The sequence below is a fragment of the Marmota monax genome, unplaced genomic scaffold (genome assembly GCF_021218885.2).
Source record: "Marmota monax isolate L192 unplaced genomic scaffold, Marmota_monax_Labrador192_F-V1.1 WCK01_AAM20220418_F8-fsc00011, whole genome shotgun sequence".
NCBI classification, from domain to species: Eukaryota; Metazoa; Chordata; class Mammalia; order Rodentia; family Sciuridae; genus Marmota; species Marmota monax.
The window spans coordinates 19,433,976-19,455,951 of record NW_026693082.1 but is presented as its reverse complement, the minus strand read 5'-3'; the positions used below and the strand labels follow the sequence as shown (position 1 = coordinate 19,455,951).

Below are 21,976 nucleotides of genomic sequence, written 5' to 3'. Positions count from 1 at the left end.
GAATATTATCTATATACTCTCTGCTTTTAGAATTTTTGAGCCTTATTTTTGACCTAATATTTAATTTTGATTAATTTTTCATTTCTACTTAGAAATATGTGTTTGATATTTTCAGTGAACAAAGTTCACTTACAGCAATGAATTAAAGCATTCTTGTACTATTACCAATTACAAATTACACTAAAACTTTTACACCACATTCTGCTTTATAAACGCAGGATAATTGCTCCTTAGACTTCAGTATTTGAAATCACTCCTATACATTTTATTTAATGATTTTTTGTTATGGTTTGTATCTGTGGTATCCTACAAAATCTCATGTTAGGCAATGCAGAAATGTGCTGAGGTGAAATGTTCAAATTATGACAGCTGTAACCTAATCAATGGATTATTCCACTTGATGGATGAATAACTCGAATGGATTATTAGGTGATAACTACAGGCAGGTGGGACATGACTAGAGGAAGTAAGTCAATGGGGACATGCCTGGTGTTTTTATTTTCTCCTGGCTCCTTGCTCTCTGCTTCTCTGCCACCATGGGCTGAGCAACTTTCCTCTGCCAGGCCCTTCACCCATGACCTCTGCCTCATCTTGGGCCCAGAGCAATGGAGTCAGCTGACCATGGACTGAACATCTGAAACTATGAACCCCAAAATAGTTCTTCCTCTAAGTTGTTCTGGTCAGGTATTCTGGTCACAGCATGAAAAGCCAAGACATTTTTAAACCTGAGTTTTGCTTTGCCTAATAGTAAAATCACCATCCTCAGTTTTTTGTTTCATTTTTGTCTCCTATTTATAGGACATCGGCAGATTCTTTCACGAGGAGAGTTAAATCCTTCTTGGGAATTCACTTTGACTTACCCCACCACTCTCCTCCTTCCCACCCACCACAGAGCTTCATGATGAATTCAGCAGCAACGCCATCCACATTAAGGTAGAACACTACTAAGGACAATGGAAATAGGCAATTCATGGCAGGAGTACATGTAAGTTGTGAGCAGTCACAACTCAACCAAGAACAGAAAGAATGAGAATGGATGAGGCTAGAATTGCTCCTTTTATAATCACCTTCTCTCAAGAACTAACAAAGGGGTTTCAGGAGAAATATCTCACATCCCCATTGATCTAAGTATCTCCCTTTAGGTCCCACCTCTCATAGTCTTTCCCAATACCCTTCAATCAGAATGCACCCTTGGGGCCATAAGCCTTATTCAGAAAATAGCACACTTTACAGCCTCTACAAATATAATCATATGTGGGCTATGTGACTCTCCTCCACTAATATCCTACTTCATTAGGGTAGGGATTGGTTGTACCTATTTTACTCATTCTCAGACATCTAGTACTTACCATAGTTCTAAGCAAACAGATTCTGTTTAATATTTGTCAGAAACATTTTAATTATATATGAGAAAATAGTCTCTGAGAATTTATATGACTTTGAGCTTTGAAACTTTGTGATTATCATTGTTATGATTTGGCTCTGAAATGTCCCCCAAAAGTTTCATATGTAGAAGGATTATTCCTCAATGCAGCCAAGTTCAAAAGTGAGTATTTGGGGAACTTGTTGGATTATGAGGACTCTTTTCTCATCAATAAATTAATCCATGGGGTGACTCATATTTGAAAGAATTACTGGGAGGCTGTGGAAGCTGTGAGTAGCAGGAGCTAGTTGGAAAAAGTAGGTCACCGGGGATGTGCCCTGAAAAGGTAGATCTTGTTTCTGCCCCTTCCTCTCTTTTCCTCTACTTCCTGATTACCATGAGGTGAGCACTTTCCTACATCACACTCTTCTGCCCTGGTGCTCTGCCTCATCTCGGGTCCAAAGCAATGAGCCTGCCGACCGTGGGCTGAAACCTCTAAACTTGTGAGCCCAGATAAATCTGTCCTCCTTTAGGTAGTTTATGGCAGGTATTTTGATCACAGCAATGAAAAGCTAATGTAGTTATACTGTATTTCAGTTTTAGTTGAACCCTAAAAAGATTTTTGAGAAATTCTAATTACTCAATACATAAACGTGGAAATAAAGTCAAAGATTTATATTACTGTCTAAGACACAGCTGGATACGGACTGTACAAACATTACCCTCATTAGCTTTTGTTCTATGAGTCTCCATCTCTTCTGATTGGCTATATCCAACCGTGCACCATGACTGCTGGGTCATTAGGCCTTAGAGCACAAGACACATTTGGAGGGTACAGCTATCTCCACCAACATCACCATTAGATAGATTTTTGTCTTTAAATCAGAACCTGATGGCCCTAAGATGGTACCAAGGAAGACTTTCTTACCTCAATGTAAGCAACACCACTGTGAATTTACCATGAGAATCTCTTAAAAGACGACAGAGACACTAAAAAATCTAAACCCAAACTGGCATTTTAGAAAAACTTTTTTTTCTTTTTTTTTTTTTTAAGGACAGGAAGTAGGACAGAAGAAAAAAATGTAAAAGAAGTTAAAAGAGCAGACTTTCAAATTATTTTTCATGTTGGCGGGAAAGAAAAAAAAAATCCCTGGGAACTTTCTCAATATAGGAAGTGTGGATATTCTTGGCCTAATTCCTGTCTAGCACTTCTCTGCACTGTTCCTCTCTCCACGCCTCCCCCAGCCCCTCTGCTAAGGAGTGCTCATTTGCATAATTAAACTGCTTGACAGGGATGCTGAGAGAGTGGAACAAGGCGTGCACTGAGCCAAGTGTTCTTCAAATGCCATCCTTATCCTCATCCCTGCTGTATGTGGGAATTGCTGAAGAGACAAGGGAAGCTGAGTTCTGAAATTTGGCGTGTCTATGACATACAGTTTATGAAACCAGAAGTTTATCGTGGACCCACTGGCCTCAAGACAGAAATGGAGCTCAGCCAAGGGAGAACCATGGGGATGAGGGAGAAGTGAAATGGAGAACTTAAATGCATTTGAAAGCTCTTGGAGCTGGTCAAGGCTTACCCTTTATCTATGAGAAGAGTTAATCTTCTCCATGGTAGGCATGAAGGTGGACATAATCCATAAAATTATGGGCAGCAGCTACCAGATTCACCAGAATATCTTCAGGAAACTACTCGTAAAATGCACATAAATTATCTGATGGTTGATAATCTAGCACACATTATATTTGTAATAATTTATTAAGAATGTATTTTCTCTGCGCATAAAGGAATAAGACAAAGGGCTGATCCTCAGTAGGGAAGAATTTTGGAAAGCAAAAGGCAAGTCTCAAATCTGATAAATTTGACCTAAGGGACACTGCAATATAAAGCCAGGGGACAAAGGTTGCAAGAACTTTGCCTTCTCCAGCTTTGCCTGAGGCATTTGCTCTGCTCATGCTTCCAATCACTAGAGGTTTAAACATTAATAATGTTAACTGGGGAAATTGGATAAAGTACTTATAAGTTGAGATTTATATGGATTTTTATATGTTTTAGCAATGAAGGGAGGTATTAGCCAGAATCCAGGACAGTAGAGTTCTTCTTGGTGGAAGTCACTGGGCCATCTCCTGCAGCACAGTCTCAACCTCACTCATGTCCTTCTGAGCAACACTTGCCAACCAGTGATCAGCAGTTTCATATCCCTTATGCAGTAGAGCCTAACATTCATCATACTATCTAGGTTGAACCTCAATATCCATGGGCTACTAGTCCAAGCTAAAGCTTCTCTTATAGAATATAATCTTCATGCCAGCATACGCCTGGTGTGACCTGTTCATGGCTACATTCCCAATAATCAAACCAACACTTGGTACGGTTAGCACCAAATAAATGTATGATGGACACATAAGAAAAGAAGCCAAAGTGGAAGTTCACGAGGATAAACAACTCATCCCAGTCTTAATACTGAAAGTCCTGCATCCTAGAAGCTACCTTAGCCTTAGGCAAACTAGCAAGGCTGATGACATTAATACCCAACCAACCATATGGCTAAAACTAAAAATCTGGACATGAGAGTTTATGTAATCAGCAAACATTTCCTGAGCATCTAGTATATACCAGAAACTGGTCCAAACATTGGGGCCAGAGAAATAAACAAGACAACACATACCTACTCAAATAATACATTCAAGTATGGTCATCTTTAACATAAAATCAGATGTACATGTAATATAAAATCAGGTAGTGAGATGCTCTATGAAGAATATAGAGGCAGCACAAAATACAAAGAGTGATGGGATAGGGGTAGATTATTCCAGATAGGGTGGTCAGCACAGATCTCACCGATTTGAGCAGTGATCGGAATGAGGGAGTGAACATACAGGATATGTGGGAGATCATAAGAGGAAAAAAACAAGTAAACAGGCCCTGAAACAGGACATTTAAGGTCTGTTGGAGAAATCAAATTGGTATTATTCAAATTGCTCTTTGGGGTTGTACACCCACAGGGAAATCAGCCAGTATGAATCTCTCTCTTCCTTTGTTTACTTCTTGATTCATTCTTACTTAAAATATATCTCTTCGAGTGTCTACCATGTGTCAAGGGCCACACTATTCATTGGAATAAAAAGATGCCATTCCCTGTTCTTCCCCATACTAAGGGGAAGCCACTCCCCAATACTCAGGAGATAACTAAGGTGATAATATGAATGATTTCTGAAAGGTTTTAATGAACCTTGAAGCCTGACTCATTTCTACCATTGAGATTGCTTGGGATCTCTTGCTGCCGGGTCCCACCTATAACATTTGTTCCTACAAGTCCACAAGTAAGTTGGACAATAGAAAGGTCTTAGAAAATTCCACAGGGTATTATGGGTTTGATAAAAGCAAAAATATGGTACAACAGAAAAGAGGAAGGGTAGGGAAACATCAAAGAGATGGAATTCCCAGGATCGAATCCCAATAGCATGGACTGTAGTTTATATTTGGATTAACCACAACTCTTTAAAAATATCTTGATCTCAGAGAAACCTAGACACAAGTTTTATATCCCACAGGCTATGTGGATAAATTCAAGCTTTATAAGCCAATTAAATCACAAACAACAGAACAATACATTTTCAATGAACAATGCAATAAAAGATGGTACTAAGTGCATTCAGGGGAGTTATGGACTTGCAACACCATGTTATAAATTATTAGCACCTTCTTTTTAGCATTATATTGGCTGACAGTCAGAACTAGAGTTCCATTCATTCCCACAATTAAGGACAGTGCTTCATATACTAGATGTAAGTTAGCTCAGTCTTCACACAGTTACCAGTTCCTTTAGAGAAAGCTCCACATCTGGGTCAATTTCATCTTGTTTTCCTTTGCTATCCCTGGTTCACAATAGATGCCCCAACGGGCTGGAATTGTAGCCTCCCTAATGCCTTTGCAGCTGTGACTACTGCGGCCCTCAGCACTAAGCTGCAAAAATGTGAAATTCCATCCATGTCCATTTTCTTTCTTCTCTGGTCTATCATTCACCTTATCCAGGTCCATGAATTTAAGCATTTACTCTCACTTATGAATTTACAGCTTCCACAAGTATATCTTACTCTGCACTCAATAGCTCATTTCCCTTAGAAATCTAAATGGCATAACACATTCAAAATAAACCCCTATTTCTCTCTCCAATCCCACTCCTCTCCTAGACATCCCCACCTCAGTATGTGGCATGAAATATAATCCAGTTTTACCTCTCCCATCTGTGGGCATATAGCTCTGCATTCTTGGTTTTCCTTTGCAGTCCCTGTCTAAGCATCAGTAAGACAATTAGCTTTACTTTTCAAATGACTCCAATTTTGATCCCAACATGCTCCTTGCTAGGATTTCATTAGCAGAATGTACAAAAGAGCGCAAGAAGAAGGGCTGGCACAGCTCAGTTAACTCTGAGAACTTACTTTCCTGTGGGAAGCAGGAAGGAGGTGAGACTAAACTTGCAGTGCTCAGGAACCAAGGACTAAGAAAAAGAACTAAAGTGATAAGTCAGGTGGGTATTTAGGGGCAGGAAGCATCAAATGAAACATCCTGAAGCATGAAAAACAATAAGATGTCAAAATTAAAGCTGCATTGATCTCAGATCAGAAAACTCTGACATAGTTCCCACTAGGGGGGAAAAATCAGTAAGAATTAAGAGAAAAAGGAAAGCAAACTGCCTAAGGCGGGATTGCATGGAGTTAGGATGCAGGCAAACAGTGGCTGAGTTTCCCCTGGTTAAGGTGGCTAATATCCAATCAGAAGTCAAGTTAGATCTTTAATACCAGAGATGACAATTAGCAAATTCTACTTGTAGATCAACACAAATAGTCAATTCTCTACTTAAGAAAAGCTTCTTCTTTGACCTGAGCCTTCAGAAAGTAAAAGAGGTTTGCTGAACGGCTTTCTGATACAAATGAAAATAAAACCAAACAACTGGACAAACAAAATGTACTTGCACTAGGGGCTATAAAGAAAGTGCCTTTCTCATAAAAAACACAGTTCACGAGAGCACCCCTGAATCAACATGTACCTTATGCACCTTAACAAGAAATCACTCAATTTTGTTCTTAAAATGGCTGCTAGCAATGCTGTCTGTAATGTATCCAAAGTATAACACACTGACTTACTGCTGTCTCAATCGAGAAAAGAAAGTTCAATTACCAATTGCATAGCACAGTAAATATGAGGAACAAACAAAAGTGGAATAGACAAAAAAAAAAAAAAAACAAAAAAAAACAAAACTGAGTCTGCTAACCGAGCAAGATGCAAGGGTTAGAAGCACTTTCTTTTTTGAAGAGCATGAGCTAGTAGCATTAGCTGAGGAAGCAGTTGTGGATGTGACCCTCAGTCTTCGAGAAAAGTGGCTTTGGAAGTTTTTATTTGCTTTCTGTATAAACATAACTTTTGCAAAGTGAAAAGAGATTAAACATTACTAAATTGAAGTAAAATAAGGTTAAAAGTTGACTGCATTGACCTTAAGAGTAAGCTTATGAAACTCTGATATGCTAACTACCCCACTAACTTAAAATGATTTTTAAAAGAAGATAAGGGTGACTCAATATAACTTGATTACATGTACATTTTAAAATGTTTGGAGTAGGAATAAATGTGGGCATTTTTAATGTGACAGTATTATATAATGGTAATACTCAGCTGCAATAAACTTTTACATGTGTGGGTGGGTTAGTGAAGAAAGAAAAAACTGCCATATTAAAAAACAAAACTGGGTTGCTGTGTACCTGTATTCTGTATTACTGATTTATGAGAAAGTAAATATTAATTAGTAACAAAATTCACTAAAGCAACTATTTAATATGGTGAATCATTAAAGTTAGATTAGACTACATTTTAAATGCAACTTTACCATATATTCAAACCTTTTTTCTCAGACATTAACTAAAAGTACAGTGTAAGTACATTAGCTATACCATATAAGAGGCCTAAATATATTTTGACATTGTGATTGAAAACAAAAATAATTGATTCCCTGCATCATAAGAGCATCTGACTGTGCCAAATTAAATCATTTCAGATCAATCTCAGAATGTTTTCTGCCCTAAAGCAGAATAACACGAGCAAAGCCCAGAGCCAGAATTGTGTAAGGACTGTTTTCTATGTCAGCTTTCCCAGGGTTTCTACATTACAGCAGTAAGCAGTTCTGCTGTAGAAAAAAATTGCTTAAATACTCTTCAAGTTGAATAAAAGAAATAAAGCAGGGTTATTTAAATGCATAAGCAATCCATTATTTTTTTCCATTTAAGATCAGTTGAAAATTCTACTGGACAAATTCTATAGAGAAATTGAGGGAGAAAAAAAAAACACTACTGCTAGCTTAATTTATTATATATTCACATCCCTCAGTAGAAAAGTTTTTATTTGCCTTTAAGTTTCTATGCTTTTAAATGTTTTCTGGAGAATGTACAGTCAACATCTCTTCATCCCAGAATGAGCTTGCATCTAAACTTCCAAAGTACATTGGAGGAGCAAAGCTTTTCTTCTACATAATTTAGGATCCCATTAGTTTAGTCATGAAATAATCCTGTAATTACACCATATATGATTTTTTCAGTGAGTTGCCTCTTCTGAAAAAAGTAAGCCCACAGGTAAAACCCAATTTTGCACAACCTGAAGAGTACTAGAGTCTTTCTATGGTTTCAAAAAGAATCTTAATTTAGATAAGCTATCTTCCAAAACGGGACTACCTGGGTCTGGATTTCACATAACAAAAGAGATGGACATGTTGAATTTCTCACAATCCCTGTCGTTTTAGTTATGTCACTTTAATTTCAGTTTAATCTGTAAATTATATGCAGGTATTTTCTTGTGTGAATGGAAACCTCTTAATAGAAATTTTCCAATGATGCTCAAGGTTTTAATCAGCTTTTTCACTGTTATGAACAAAAAACCTTACAAGAACAATTACAGGATGAAAACTTTATTTGAGGCTCAAGGTTTCAGAGGTCTCAGTCCATAGACAGTCAGCTCCATTCCTTGGGGCCTAACATGAGGCAAGAACATCATGGCAGAGGTGTGGGGCAGAGGAAAGCAGCTGAGAACATGGCACCAGGAAGCAGAGAGAGAGAGAGAGAGAGAGAGAGAGAGAGAGAGAGAGAGAGAGAGACTCCTTTCTCCAGGGACAAAATATATACCCATAAGCCATACCCTCCAATGACCCACCAACATATTAACTTGAATTAGGGTTCACATATCCCAATAATTTCACCTCTAAACCTTGCATTGTCTCAAACATCAGCTTTTGGGGAACACCTAATATGTAAAACATAACACCCAAATTCTTCCATCCAGTGGCTATTGGAGTGATTTTTCTACAAGTAGTCCTGTAGTTCTTCTGCTTTAAAAGACAGCAATTGTTTTTGTTGTTTAAAGAGGTTTACAACTTGACCCTAGGCCTTGATGCCAAGTGTCCAGAAAAATGTTGGGAGGTCAAAATGAGACAGGAAAATACCAACACTTCTCATCAGTTTTGCAGTAAAGAATTATGCTTTTTCTTCAAGAGGCCTAAACAAAAAAAAAAATCTGCCAATTTAAAACTGCCAGCTATTTTCTGTATCCAAAACCAAACTTTAATTAACATTTAAGGCTGACTGTCCATTTCACCTAGCAAAATAATCTGCGAGCCTTGTAATTAAAAAAAAAAGTTATAAAAGGTGCCCAATAACAAACAATCCCTGAAGGGGAACACAGAATTAATCTAATGTTCATGGATTAGACTAGGAAGTTAAGATTTTGCTAAATAATGTATATTGTGTAGTTTGAGCCAGAGTTTTACCGCCTCTGGAGAGATTTTAAGGGAGGAAAAATGTGCATTTGTCTGTGAATTTAGACAGACTCTGCTGACAATTGTTGCCTATTCATAGGGGAGTGAATGGGTTTTTATGCATGCAAATATTTGCAGTAGAGTCAGGATGCCTAGAAGGAAGTCACAGATTCATGTATTCATATAAAGAAACAAATGGTTTGGGTTTGACCTGAACTGGACTCTTATATTAAACATGTAATTATTTAAGATAAGATGCTCTGATCTTCAATTATTATGTTTTGAAGTCACTGCCAAGATTGAAGCCATAGAGCAAGATCATGTATAACTTCAGAAGATGAATGGATTTCAGGAAGCTTTCATTTACAGACCTCCCAAACTGAGAATGATATACTACACATTTAAGTACTTTAGATTGGCTCCATCCTTGGCCTAGAGCTACCTAAAAACACCAGTTTACTGGTATTTTAAGGAAGCAGTAAATGAAAAAGCAGCATATTCACCCTCAGCCACCATGGGATAAAGGATGATATACTGAATTTATCTGGAAATTTCATAAACAAAAAAAAAAATGAAACTACCTTATTGTGTTGAGTTTTTGCCACCCACCCTCCTCCTTTGAAGGGGGAAATCCAATCCTTTAACATCACCCACCTGGTGGTTTCATGGCCTGTGTGAACTCATACAATTCTTGCTATTATCTGTACAAAAGGATTGAATGGGATTTTACATCAGCTTTTACTGATATGCCTCTCTGTCAGGTATCAGGACACAAGTGAAAGGGATTCATTCCCTCACTCCACATGCCTACAGAACCTTCTCCATGGCTTTCAGTTCCTCGGCCTGATCAGGTATAGTGAGCCTTCAAAGAGGATGGACAGGAGTTTGGTGAAAAGATTTCCTTGGAGACAGCTGTTGTCAAGTTGTGAGTCTCACTGTGCTTTCTGAAGTGGTAGTGCTTCCTTCTAAACCTAAAGAGGAGGGCTCTGATGGACCTCCCAGACAGCTTCCACACTGCTCTGTCCAGGAAAATCTAGAAACTGGGGCAGCCTGGAAGGCAGAGCCAGAAGAGTCTTTGGTGCCTGAAACCCACTGAACAATTGACCTGTGGGGATTTTCTGGGTCAGTTGTGGGTGCTGTGGGAGTCCCAGGCAAGAATGTCTTGAGTTCTACTCAAAAAACCCACATAGTGATAGAGAAATTCTTAGCAAAAAGAGGCCATTAGTTTATGCTGAATGTGCAAGGTTAAGAGTAGGGCATCAGTGACTACCCAGAGTAGAGAAATATCTGCTCTGGTCCTGGGGCTGCAGAAAATATGAAAATCTCACACTGACAAAGGATAAGACTCAGTCATCAACAAGTCCCAGCTGCCATAGGCAGAATCGTCCTGCCACGTAAGAGCTGCCTTATTCATTCATCTCTACTCCCTTCTTGGGTTTAGACCTTGGAGAAGACCAAAACAAAAGCAAGCACACAGGGTAAACAGGTTGAGAGATGATAGTGGTACTGGAGGTGATTTAGGTAGGTACTTTCCCTACCTAAAGGCTCACAACTAGAAGACGGTCCAGACTAGTGAAGGAAAGAGGCCTAACACTAAGTTATGTCTGGACATTCATACTAGTTATTAATTGAAGCTGTGTTTCTTCCTTAAAATAACCATAGATCACCTAAGAGTAAAGAAAAGTGTCAGTGGAAACTGATAAATCTTTCACTTTGGTTGGGAGAAAGTTAAAAGGGACAGTGGATAAATGCATATTAATAACAACCCATAAGTTTTGCTTGTTCTATATTTAGGCTTTAAATAAATGTAGAAAGTTTAGGGGAATCATTATTAATCTGAGTTTTGTACCTGAGTCATTTGAGATGATGCTCCAAAACACATATGCTCAGCTTTAATCCTTGATAGTCTGATTTGTCAGTTTGTCAGGGAGACTCAACAGGCATATTTTGGGGAAAAAAATCTCCAAAAAAATTCTGATACTCACCTCAGATGATGGATAATTCATTTATATAAATCTATAAATTTCAGATCAATAAGAACAGATCATTCAAATGAAATAGATCTGGTGAAGAATGTAACATTTCAAGTCAGAATTAATTTAGAACTGGATGGGCCATATTGTGTCCATTGTTAATTTTTTTTTATACTTTGGGAGCATTGATCAATAATGCCAATGGAATAATAGTGAATGCTCTAAAGAACAATTTGTATGCAACTGTTGGAAGCAGGAGTTGCTGTCATGGGGAACATTAAGTTTTTGGATTCAAGGAAGAATGAGACATTCAGTGAGAAGAATGTAGTTTTGCTCATCAGAGAGCATATCTTGTGTAAGGCATATCAAGTACCACTATGAAATAGCACCAAGACCATCACAGACCTCTACGAGTTAATTTCTAATTTTCTGTGTGACTTTAAGACAACCACGGCTGAACATTTTCTCTTAAGGCTTATCATCATTTGCTTTCAGTTCAACAGCTGGTTTGCCTGGGATGAACAAACTTGAGAAAACTTAAAGAATTCAAACCTTTCTCACAATTAGCAAGCACCTGAAGATGGTATAGAATTGAAAAAACTCAACCAAATCCAAGACAGGACATCCCAAACCTCACTTAGTTGCACTACAGGTCATTCTGAAGTTTGCAATTAGAAAGTTAGAGAAAATAGCCAGGAAATTAAATTTAAAACCTTCTTCTGTAAGCCCATATGTCAAAAAATGGGGTCAAGCTCCTCAAATTCCTTTGTCTTCTTGTATTTCTGTCTATAATATTTACTTAAATATTTCACAAAACTCTGAGCCATGATAAGAAGAGGATAAGTAGTGAAAGAGCATTTGACTTAAGCTCTGAGTTGTGAGTAGCCTTATGATTAGGTCAAATCTATTTACCATCCTTTTGATGTCTGTAAAACTGGAAAAACACCATTCACAATATGAATTCATTATTAAAATAGACAATATGTGAAATTATTTCATGAAGTGCAGACCACTATAGAAATAGAAAATTATTTGTATAAGCTGCCCTGTCTACCTATACAGCACAAGACAGAATACATTTGGTCTTCAGTATTGCTATTTGAAGTACTTGTCTTACAGTCTTTCCTTTATCCCACCGAAGCTTACTTTAGATTCCTCTTTTGCATCCATTTGATTCTTCTCTTCTAGGCATGGCCTCCTGTTCCTAACTTCATAACCAAGATCACTTGCCTGTGTTGACCCTTGGCAAATACCCTAAAATATCCTACCTAAGTCCTGATTCCCAAGGCTGCACCCCAGGTTAGCGAGTGCACCTCCTGGGTCTTACCCCTGAAGGAGGAACATATAATGAGACATCAGGTTCTCACTTCCCTAACTCCCACACCCATTTCCTGAGTGCTGGGGAAGTGACATATCTAAGGGGACATACCTAAGGATGCATAGGAGCTAGTTCACTTTTCACAAGGATCAACACTGAGATGTCCATGAACCAGTACTTTGTGGAAGGACATGGCTGGGTTGCACTCACTTTCACCTTTGGCCTCACTCCCAGAAACACTGGGAATGAGGGGTCAGAGAAGCCTTTCTCCCCTTTCTATTCAGGGCAGATCGCCTCTCTACAGCCAGGAAGACCAATGCAGTCCACTGTCCGGCTATGTCCAATCTTTTGAGCTGATGCTCTCTTTAGTGAAAATAAGTATCTCAGAAGAGCTTAAAGAGATGCAGCCATGTTTTGTTTTATTTTTTTCCTTTCATTTTAAAGCAAAGATTCAGAGTCACATTATCAGTTACAAAACAGGAAAAATCCTTGACAGAATTCTTAAACCTCGGCACAGTGGGATGTTTTTTTTAAGTTCTCACAAGAGATGAGAGGGGGAAAAAATGACACATTAGTTGCCTGAGTGTGCCAGGCATTTTGGAGAATGCTTTGCAAAGTGACCTTACTAAATATTCTCATCAGTTTTGTCAGGCAGTTCATGGACATCTGTCATATGTAGCCGCCCGACATGTCATGCACATTCTTACATTTCCATAATTTTCCATGTATTGTTTCTGCCTTGTAATTAGCTGTAACTGCATGACATTTCAATTTGGAAATGAATAATATGAAGGCTTTTCAGGACATTTGTACTGCTGGCCTGGGTGACAGTAGCAGAGTCCAGCTTTTGGAAGTGCTAATGACAGTTGCAGGAAGATCAAGTTCCTGGAAACTGGGTTCTCACAGGCAGTCAGAGATAGCAGCCACAGGGTCCTCATGAGGTCACTCCTGTAGTGCAGTGTTCAGTATGACTTTTTGAAAACTTAACCTACGGTCTATTTCTCTAGCCCCAATGATTTTTTGAGATATCTAATATTCATTAATACATTCCCTTGTTGAATATCAAAAAACTAAGGCTAAGCAACTGTCCAAAAGTCACAAAGCCAGTTAGAGATGGGATGAAAATGGAACAACGGGGCCATTCTCACAAGATGTTGAATTGTTTGCTGATACCATTGATCTCACTTTCCTCATCTCCTCTCTTACATACTGTAATGTTTAACTTATTGATTCAGCCATCTTTTCTCTGAGCTGGAACCTACAGTCTGTGGCCATGAAAACATCAAGATTTTGGGGGGTTAAGAGGGAGGTTTTGCAGGGAATTACAGTGACCACCCTTGGTATAAACATTTAAGTGTTACAATGTGCCCTCAACTGAAATGAGCCTCAGTGACTCACTTGTTTCTCCAATGGTGAGCTATGCACTCTGGCTGAGTGACTTCTAAGTGAGCATACATCACTGAACAGAATCTGCAGATCTTTATCAGATGCAAGCCTACTACTGAGGAATATCAGACTGCAAGGACCTAGCAGTCTGCTAGTGACTCAGAAGGGAACCATGTAGGACTCCGACGGGACACTGTGTCCTGTTTTACTATTTTGGTGTGATTTTTGTGTATGCCTTTTGTACTTTTTGACCCAGACATCTCAATGATAATGACACAAGAGTTCCTTCTAGGAACATGCACTGGAAAATATAAGGGACAAGTATTCGATACATGGACTGACAGAAACAGACCTCATATCAAATATATTCTTTATGATCAGGCATTTGTGAATTATATGGAGCAACTGTTTAATTGCAGCCTAATATATCCAACCCATCTGCTGGTATGTTACGAGAATGAAATTAGCTTTATGTCCTTCTAAGGAACACCACTGGGAAATAAATCTGAAAAAAATATCATTAAGATTTATAGAGTAAACATTTTCAGATTATTAGCTTCTCCGTTTTGTCTGTGTCTCCTATTACAGATGTCACTCACATCCCAGCACATTGTGTTTTGATAGTAAATTTGAAAACAGTGTCTACTAAATTTCTCCCTCATCTCCATCATCAGAATTTCTCTGGCACCGTTATATGTATGCATTTATCTTGGTTCTACATGACTGCAAGCTGGATATCATTCTGATCCCCAGTATTTTACTGTAGGAACTGAAGAAAGTTGTCAATTAGAAGTTTCAACATATGAATTCTATGTGTAATTCCACCAAGACTAAAAAATGGATTTGTACAAACCAGTAACCTCATGAATCAGCAATTTCCAGATTTGTACTAGCACAATTCCTATTTCAAATGAAGTCTTACTCCAAGTGCCAATATGTAAACTAAAAGAGTTAATTTAATTTGTATAAGGTTATAAGTTTAAAATTTGCAAACTTTACATTTTTAAGCATTGATCAATGAGAATAGTGACACACCCTGACAAACACAGAACTTTGAAATCAAGATGTGACCAATACTCTCATAGTAGTATCCACATTCCATACATATCTATACACTTTGGTCACAGGAATAAGAAAAATGCAATTCAAACAGAAAAGTATCACAAGTGTGGAAAACGTAATAGCTTACCTTGGAACTTCAAAATATTCAATACTTTTTATTCTAAATTTAAAATTTAAGAGTTATATAAATCATGTAATTGAGTTGAACATGGTGAAGGTAAAAGTCAAACAAAAAGCACTATAAGTATCTATAATATAGTATATATCTATAATATTTAGTAGATGTAACCTACTATATATTCACCTGTTATTTCACAATTGATGATTATTCAGAAGCCAGGGCCTACACTGAGAAGATGTATGTAAGCATTTCTTAGCATTTAATTTATTGGTGTCTGTGCAATATAAACATGGGCTTCCATGTATACTAATATGTAAACAGATATAGACATGAATTTACACAAAGCACTAAAATTTCCCTAATCTGATATTTTCACAGAAATTTCACATATATGTATTGTTTTGGTGCTACTGTCATGAGCTGTCATAACTGGGCAGCTTCAACAATATACATTTATTTCCCTAAGACTTATTTATATAAACATTTATTCTAAGACTTAAGTATGAACATGCACAGAATCTACTAATACTTTGTATTATTGACAAGTTAGAGTTTCTCATGTTAAAAATATGTCATATCTGTGTGGCTCAACATTTTCAAATATAATTTTAAAATAATATATGTAAACTCTTATAAAACCATCAAAACTTCTGAAAAGTCGAGTTTAGCCATAATTTTGAAAACACTGCAATAAATCACAACTAGTAGATTGAAATCAAAGATTAAAGAGAGAAAACACCCTTCATCCCCATCAGCATGACTGATTCAAATTCAGATTAAAACAGTCCCTCTGCTCCATTCACCAGTAGTGTGCAAACATGGACTGATTTACTGCATCAATGGATCCTGGTGACCCACCATGTGAGATCACCATGGCAGATCCCTCTGGGACTTAGGTTTCAAGATATACAAGATGCTAGTGCTCATATAAACATGTTAAGATATAAGTAGATGTGAAAAACGTTTATGCATAAAATAGGCACAGAATCTCAATCAAGTGAATATCTGCTTCCATAGACATCTGAGAAAATTACATCTTGAGGGCTCTCATGTGGGTAGAATATATCGATTCTTGCGTGAACACATGCTCTGCTTCCTGTTACCACAGAAAATCTTCTGTCTCAGAGTTATCTTTAGTAAATATGCATATTTTCTTGATAAGATCTTTTTTTGTTGTTGAAATTGGATACAGTTTGTTGAGAAGCCCAATGCATATAAAGGATTGAAATGATCAAGAGTCTTATTTGCCTGTTTAGCAGTGGTTTGCTGTCAATGAATATGAGACTGGTCAGAAATGAGGACACAAGCAGAAACACATAATCCATTACATATGTTTGCCTTCTAGCAACCAATGCAGCATTCGGCTATTGCCAGAAAACTTTATGGCAGAAGATCTGGAAATCACATGGTGCCCTGTCCATGGAAAGTATGCATTGACTTTTGGCAAGATAGACATCTATTTTGACCTGGAGGGTTAGGGTTTCAACACATGAATTTTACTGGGGAACACTCATTCAGTCCATAACAGATTGAAATGATAAAAGCTTTAAGATTTGAGCAGGAGCATGACCAAACACAGTTTAAATAATGCTACACAACTCCTTTAGCTCATCTTCCTCAGAACTCTGCTTCTTTTCAACATGTTTAATGTTTAAATGAATTTATACCCTGACTCCATACCCCCGTCTCACTTACTCTTGATGGCATTAAGCATGGTTTTATGTACAAATTCCAAATCATTAAATCTGTAGGCGCTCCCAAGAGATACGAATATTCATTCCTGCTTCAGAGTTTTCCCAAGGAATTCAATTCTTATTTAACTTGAAATTTCAGACAAACCTGCTAAAGAAGGAGCTCTTCAGTGGGTAGGATTTCCCTGAATGCATGGCCATGTATCCTTGTTCAAATCACTGAAACTATAGGAGGACTAAATCCAGGCTCATATTTGCAGGTCAGAAATAAATACACTGGTAGAGGGTGAAGAGTGAGGCTCATCCTAGATTGAAGTAAAGAGATTTCTAACCTGGTTCTTGATAGTCCCTTCATGGAAGATCCCTAGAAGTCTGATGAGAAGTAATGAAGCTCTAGTTGGAGACTGTCCGTTTTAACTGCATCTGATGAACCACAGATTAACCTCAGAGACATTCAAGACAGCTGGAAAGATTTCCAGCTATCAATCTTAATCATAGAACTGCACCACAGCACCTTTCAGTGATGAAAATTCATAAGGTACACAAAGCTCTCAGTGAAGATTATTGAGGAGGAGGAAAATAAACTTACTCTTCTCCTTATTCATCCCAGGCCTGGATGTGGTTATAAAGAAGAAAAAAAGATGGAGCCCAAATTTTCCATGGGCTCAAAATTTATACCAAATCCACATTTATTTCAAAAAGACTTCTGGAGCCAGGAATTTGGAATTTGTTATCTTCCTGTTGAATAAAGGCTTATTAATTAAACAAAAAAAATCTGACAGTACTAAGGATTATTTAGAAATACTAAGTGTTGGAAGATTTCTACAGAAAACTAAAATCATGTGACCTACAAACCAGTCTGTCTCAATTCAATTGATTTACACCTTCTCTTTTTAAATGTATCTTCCTCTACAAGCTTCTGTTGTCCTGGTGATGTTCCCAAGAGGTAACTGTGAATTACTGTTTCCCATTTCAAATTAACTTCCTCAAGATCAAAGAAGACCTGGTCAGTGGTGTTACCAGAGTTCACAAGGACCACTGGCCTAGGAGTGAAAAGATACAGAGTCTCGTCAATTCACCAACCTTCCTTGGAAAAATTCCTTCATTGCTCTAGTGCTTGGTGTTTTTTCTTCTCTGCATAATGAGGAGATTGAATAATATTCTTTTAGGTTACAAGTAAAGTTTTTTATTTCTTGTTTTAACACCTCTGATTTAAGCTAAGTCTATTCCTCATTTGAAAGATGTAGAAAATAATGGCTACCTGGCTGTCTCACGGTTTATTTTGGAAAATGTGAATTGCTGAGGGAAGCAGAACCTGTACCTATTCTGGACTAATTATATAAACTAACTGTTGTGCTATGCAGATGCACTATGTTAAAGAGCCTGGCCAATAGTAAGTGGAATGTATTCGTTTTCCACTGACTTCCTCTACTTTCTAACCCATAATGTTTTCTATTTGATCTTTTTATATACACATGACAGTAGAGTGTATTTTGACATATTATGCATACATGGAGTATAACTTCCTATTCTTGTGGTTGTACATGATGTGGAGTTCCACTAATGGTGTATTCATACAGGAACATAGGAAAGTTACGTCCAACTCATTCCACCATCTTTCCAATTCCTATCTCCCTTCCCTTCCTTCTTTCCCCTTTATCTAATCCAATGTTTCTTTAGAAGTAGTTGTCTCTTTATTGTGTTGAGGCTAGAGGTGGAATTCCTAAAGACATTTATGGATGTGAAATTCAATCTGTTGAGTGTAAAAATACTACGCAAAGAGTAATTATAATGTAGCTGGAAGGTAACGAGAATTTACATATCATGGATTACATGATGGGGATATTCTTTTATGATAGAATTTTAATTCTTTCATTAATATATATTTAGCCTTAGCATATATTAAATTAACATCAGATGAGTTCCTTCCCCCATCTCAACAAAACATGGTTTTACGCCCATTTGACCCAAAGAAATAATTTAATTTAATACTATCATTTTGAAAGAAAGTAAACAAGCTTGGAATACTTAATGACTTCCACTAAGGACCAGTCAGTAGTAGTACTGAGACTCATGTTCATGCTATTCTATTTAAGCAGTCATTGGAGAGAACAGGGGCATGGAGGTGTCAGAGGAAGAAGAAAACAACAGTTTTTAATAATTTGCAATTTTGATTTCCTTTGACTCAGTCATCTTCTAATACTAGCTGTTTTCTCTTTTCTGTCCTTTAGTTGACTTCTCTAGACATTGAAGGAGGAAGCACTATTGTTCCCAAAGCAGCAGCCCTGATTCAAGGACAGAGCACAACTCCATCACCACCTGACATTTCAATAAGCCTTAGCATGCTTCCAACATTCTAATAACATTCAAATCATGGGGAAATGTCCTACTTTAAATTGCAAAATCTGTCAGAAAAGCTCAATGTTGGGGTGAGCCACAGTCAGCTCAAAAATCTTTCTTTCCCTCATTTCATTTTTTTTTTACATTTTAAAAAAAATCCATTAGAGGATGGATCTATATTCCAGGTTGTTTATAAAAATATGTAGTGTATTTACTAAAATACAATTAGCTAGATCTTTATGATTGAACTCACAGACTATTATTAGTATACTATATACTAGAGCATTATTTTAGTCAGCTTTTTTGCTACTGTGGCTTAAAAACCCAACCAGCACAATTGTAGGAGAAGAAGAGTTTATTTGAGAGCTCAAAGTTTCAGAGGTCTTAATCCATAGAAGGTTCCAGATGAGGCTGAACATCATGGCAGAGTGTGTGGCAGAGGGAAGCAGCTCACATCATGGTGATCAAGAAGCAGAGAGAGAGAGAGACTCTGCTCACCAGATACAAATATATACCCCAAAGCCATACCCATGCCCTAATTCCCACATCCTCTAGCCACACTCTACCACTTCAGTTAATCCCATCAAAGATTAATTCACTGATGAGTCTAAGGCTATAACCCAATGATTTTTCCCCCAAACGTTCTTGCATTGAATTACACATGAGCTTTCTGTAGACGCCATATTTAAAACATAACACATGTACCTACATGAAAGACCAGGCAGTGTCTTCAGCAATTTTACTTCATTCTTCTCTTGGCAGTCAAAGCACATTTGATAAAACTTAGGGAAATTCTGTACTAGGTGAAACTTTAGACTGGCTGGAACATTTTGCAAAAGAAGATTATTAATAGCTCAGTTACTGGGGGGAAAAGAGGAGAAAACAGTGTCTGGTAAGCTTTGGACAGTGACTGTAATTTTCATATGACAAGAGGCTGGATGGCTAATTATTATCCAGGAGGAATCATTAAAATATTAGCTCATGAAGTATAATTATAGAGAACAAGCCTATACAAAACTGCCTATTTTTCTACAAATTAAGACCTGAAATTTACTTTTCTTCATTATTACCACTATTATTTTTACTAGAATGATAAGATGACATTACATAACTAGGCTGAGTTCCTTTCCTTCTAGATGTGGTCTGGTACTCTCTTTCATGGAGGGAATAACACCTGCACCCCAAACAGAATAATGCAATCATTATCTTCAACCTTCACAATTACCAGAATATTAGAAATTTCAGCATTGAGTTTATTCTGGGGCCTGTCCTACAGATATCCACATTAAAAGATTATTGTATAAGTTTATTAGAATCCTATGAAAAAGAGATGAGTTTGAAACCCACATATACCTTATGAAACTATGATGGAATGGATAAATTTATTCAATTTTTCAACTTTTGAAAATCTAGTAAAGATGACTTTAAATATAGTGGAATAAAGCAAATAATTACTAGGGGATAAATAAGGTCAGTGAAAATAACATCCACCTCTGGATCATGAGTCAAAGGTTTAAATATCCCTTGAACAGATGACCCCTGCTACTTTTTAAATCCATGCTTATTGAAGCATAATTTATATTCAGTAGCTACCCTTCAACTGATGAATGTATAAAGAAAATGTGGGGTGTGTGTGTGTGTGTGTGTGTGTGTGTATGTATGTATGTATGTATTAGGGGGTACTTATCCATAAAGAAGAATGACTTTATGACATTTGCCAGCAAATGGAAGGATCTGGAGACTATAATGTTAAGTGAAATAAACCAGCCCCTAAAAGCCAAAGGTTGAATGTTTTATCTGATATATGGAAGCTTACCCACAATAAGGAGGTGGGATGAGGGGAAGAATAGAAGTTCAGTAGATTAGACAATGGGGAATAGAGGGAAGTGGAGGATAGGAAAAGGATAGACAGAATGAATCTGACATAATTTTCCATGTACATGTATGAAAACAACACCATGAATCCCACCATCATGTACATCCATATGAATGGAATCCTAAAACTAGAATAAGATATATTCCATTGTTGCGTAAATACATCAAAATGGATTCTGCTGTCCTGTATAACTAAAAACCAATAAATTTTAAAAAAATTTAATTGCCCTTTTTAGTGTATGAGTTTCTACACTGCTACCATTGTACGACCAAGAGAGAAAACATTTTCATCACTTCAAAACGCTCTCATGTCTCTTCAGTCATGTTAGACTAAAATAACAATGTGCAAGTTGTAGTTCCCTCTGATCCAGTCCTCCCTGTAGTCTAGCTAATATCAGCAGCTTTGTCATTCCTGTCCTTCAATTGTCCTCTCCAAGCCCTGAAGAGTAAGACACTGTGGTTTCCAGGGCAACAGCCTTTGATTCCAACATTTACGTGAGTTCTTCCTTTTGGTGAGTATGATCCATCATTGTTCTATAAATCGATTATATGTGTGTGTCTTACCTCAAAAGTTGTTGCATAACTCAAGATCACAAATATTTTCTGCTATTTCAGTTTTACATTTAGATGCATTTTGAAGAGCTAATTTTTTTCACATGGTGTGAGGTATGATTTGTGGATCCTTTTTTTTTTTTTGTACTGATATCTGATTGAAATGCTTGAAAAGACTATACTAACATGTTGGCATATGAAACTGGCTGTTACCTTGGCCTCTGGCTGGTGATGATGTGGAGTATATCAATTTCTGTTCTTCAGGAGAAACCATACTTATTTTGGAAAATAATATACAAACTGAGTGAGGCAGGCCTAAAATCTTGTCAGTTTTGAAAGTTCAGTTGGAAATATTTTGTATACCTCTTAAAATCCTTGGAATACAATGGGTCTGACATCATCCTTCCCATTTCCAGGTAACAAAAAAATGAACGGAAACCACCCTTGATTAGTGATTCTACTCCCCCAGCCAAGGCTGTACTGGTTGGTTGCAATT

At 37.3% G+C, this 21,976-nt stretch overlaps 1 long non-coding RNA gene across 1 annotated transcript; it reads left to right on the top strand.

Moving 5' to 3' along the window:
• Positions 1–46: 46 nt before the first annotated feature.
• Positions 47–21,151, top strand: LOC131424530 (uncharacterized). Its single transcript, XR_009227768.1, has 2 exons — positions 47–933; positions 18,945–21,151. It is a non-coding gene; the product is annotated as an uncharacterized LOC131424530 (long non-coding RNA).
• Positions 21,152–21,976: the final 825 nt, after the last annotated feature.